The sequence below is a fragment of the Parus major genome, chromosome 2 (assembly GCF_001522545.3).
Source record: "Parus major isolate Abel chromosome 2, Parus_major1.1, whole genome shotgun sequence".
NCBI classification, from domain to species: Eukaryota; Metazoa; Chordata; class Aves; order Passeriformes; family Paridae; genus Parus; species Parus major.
In genome coordinates, this window is record NC_031769.1 from 388,900 (window position 1) to 392,195 (window position 3,296).

Below are 3,296 nucleotides of genomic sequence, written 5' to 3' on the forward strand. Positions count from 1 at the left end.
GGTCACAGGAGCGCGAACAAAGCCGGGGGAGGGCAGCGCGCAGCCCCCCCGGGACCCGCAGCCGGCGCCCCGAGGCCGCGGCTGTGGGCGCTGCCGGGGGGCCCCGAGGATGGGGAGGGGGCTCGGGGCAGGCTCGGGGCGGCAGAGACACCTCGGGGCTGCGGGCTCCCAGCCAGGCTGGTGCGCTGCTCCTGGGGCTTGCTGGGGGCTGAGGGCGCGATGGGAGGTTGGGGTGGGCGCCGTGGTCTTTACTGTGGTCCCGTGGTCCTCGTGGGAGTTTGAGGTGTGCACACCTGGTGCAGGTGCGCGCCGTGGCCAAGGGCTTCACCGTGGCCTCGGAGCTCTTGCCATGGCCAGGTTTTTTGACGTGGTCCCAAGTCCCTCACGAGCAGTTTGGGGTGGTCGCCGTGGTCACGGTGTTTAGCATGGCCGAGGTCTTTGCCGTGGCCCCGGGGTGCTCACTGGGAGCCCCAGGTGTGCACCTTGGCCGAGGTCTTTGCTGCATCCGCAAGGTCCTCGCCGGGAGCTTGGGCTGCTCACCGTAGTCAAGGTCTTCTCTGTGGTGTCGAGGTCCTCTCTGGGCTCTTCAGGTGCTCATCATGGCCAAGGCCTTGGCCAAGGTCTTCATTATGGCCTTGCAGCACGTGCCATGGCCTTGGTCACTGTCCTGGTGCCAGGGTGTCGCTGCGATCTTGAGCTGCTCACCTTGGCCGAGGCCTTCTATGATGCCTTTTCCATGGCCTTGGGGCTCTCACTGTGGCCATGGCTTTCACCATGACCCCAAGATCCTCAGTGGGAGCTCGAGTCGCTCTCTGGGCTCCTGATGTTCTCACCATGGCCAAGACCCTTGCCAAGGCCTGCCTCTAGGCCAGGGTCTTTGCCATGGCCTTGAGGTGCTCACTGTGGCCAAGGGCCGTGGAACTGTCCTTCAGGTCATGGTCAGCGCCGTGGCCCCGAGGCCCTGGCTGGGAACCTGAAGTTCTCATCACACCCAAAACTTTCCCCATTGTGGCCAGCGTTGCCGTGAGCCCCTTGCCATGGCCTTGAGGTGCCCCATCACCCTCAGCCTGGCCCTGAGGTGCTCCTCGGCACCCTCAGGCAGCGCCAGGGCCCCGCGGTGCCATTCCCGAGGCGCTCCCCACAGCCCCTCCCGTGGCCGCTGCCTCGGGGCTCCCAGGTGCTTCTGGCTGGAGAGAGCCGGGGGGCCCTCGCCGTCCCCCCGCGCTGCCACCAGCCACCGCTGCCCTTTCCTTTTCTCCCCTCCCAGGTGCCCTCGAGCCGGGCGAGGCGATGCGGTGCGCCCGTGCCGCGTGCTGTGCCGAAGCGGCTCTTTAGATCCTCCCCGGCCCAAGCCTCCCCTGCCATGGATGCCTCCGGGGCTCTTGCTTCGGCTCCCTCCTCCGCGGCTCCCTCGGGCTCCCGCAGCCCCATGTTCCCCCCAGGAGCTGACAGAGAGGAGTGGGGACCGAGGTTCAATTGTGCCCCTTCCACCTCTGCCGCAGCCTCGCAGGCGATGCCAGCGTCTGGCCGGAAGAGGAAGGCCAACTTCTCCAATGACGAGACCGAGACGCTGGTCTGGAATGTGGTCCGGCATTTCAGCGCCCTGTACGGGTCCGAGGCCCTGCGGGCTCACCCCGTGCGGCGGAAGCAGCTCTGGACCCAAATCCAAAGCCGCGTCAACTTCCTGGGCTACACCGAGCGCTCCATCGACGACCTCAAGCACAAGTGGCGCGACCTGCGGCTGGACGTCAAGAAGAAAATCACCTCTAAGAAGCACCTGCCCATGAACCGCGCCGGGGGGCCGCTCCACAAGCCTCGCCTCACGCCCCTGGAGAAGATGGTGGCTTCCACCTTCCTGCAGGCCAGCCACGACTCGGAGCCCGAGATCATCCTGGACCCAGGTCAGTGGTGGTGGAGCACTCCCCGAGGGATGTCTGGCCACGCTGATGTTCTGAGCTGGCTGTTGTGGATTGTGGAATGAGACTCTGGGGTTTGTGTTGGGATTGCGGCGTCCGCCAGAGCCGCGGTCCCGTTGTGCCCAAGTGTCTCCCTCCGGGGTAGGGAACTGCGTGTGCTGGGGTTAGAAATCCTCCATGGGAATAACCTGGGATCAGGGAGTTGTAGAAAGCCCAGAGTGGTCTGAGTTGGAAGGGATCTTAAAGCTTATCCTGTTCCACCCCTGCCATGGCAGGGACATCTCCTGCTGTCCCAGGTGCTCCAAGGCCTGTCCAGCCTGGCCTTGGGCACTGCCAGGGATCCAGGGGCAGCCCCAGCTGCTCTGGGAAAACTGTGCCAGATAACAGGATTGGTAGGAACACCTCAAGCTTTGCAGGAGTGGGTCTTTTTTGTTGTTTCTTCCTCTTTTCTTTGATTTGATGCTGTTTGATCTCAAAGTGGCCTGTCTGGTTTCACTGGGGGGGCGTCATAGGCTCAGTCCAAGTGGCCCAGAGTCGGCTCTCTCTGATCTAGGTGTCGGTCGTGTGCCAAGCATGGGGCTCTAGGCTGAAAGAACAAATCCTGTGTGATGGCATGAGGCTGTGCCAGGGGAGGGTCAGGCTGGAAATCAGGGAAAGGTTCTTCCCCAGAGGCTGCTGAGGCGTTTCCCAGGGAATGGGCACAGCTCCAGCCCTGCCAGAGCTCCAGGACATCCCTCAGGGATGCCCTGGGATTGTTGGGGTGCAGGGCCAGGAGCTGGATCAGTGATCCCTGTGGGTCCCTCCCAGCTCAGGTTATTCCCCATCCCCATGATTCCCTGGCACTGGGAGGTGTCAGCCCCCCAGGGTCTCAGGGTGCTGCTGGGGCAGGTGAGGCAGAGCGATGGGGTCACCATGTCCCCGTCAGCTGAGGCCGCATCCTGCGTGTCCCACAGATCTGTTCTTCCCTGGAGCGTCCAAGCAGCCCTTCATGCACCTGCAGCCCGGCGTGAGCCACCCCAGCATCTACATCGACACCAACGGGCAGCCCTCGGCCCTGCCCGACGTGGAGGGCTCGGCCGCGCCGCGCCTGCCGGGACAGAGCCCCGACCCCGCCGGAGGCTGCGAGTACGGCCGAGGAGAGGGGCAGGGCGGCTCCGGTACGGCGGGACCAGCACGGGATGGAGATGGGCTGGGAGGGAGACTGGCTGGGAACTGGGTCTGGATGGAGATCCACTGGGAGTGGGCCTTGGATGGAGATCCAGTGCGTCAGGATGGGAAGTGTGGGGTCTGGATGGAGGTCCTCTGGCAGCAGGGTTTGGTTGAAGATCTGGTGGCAGTTGGGTTTGGATGGGGACTTGCTGGGAGTGGAGTTAGGATGGA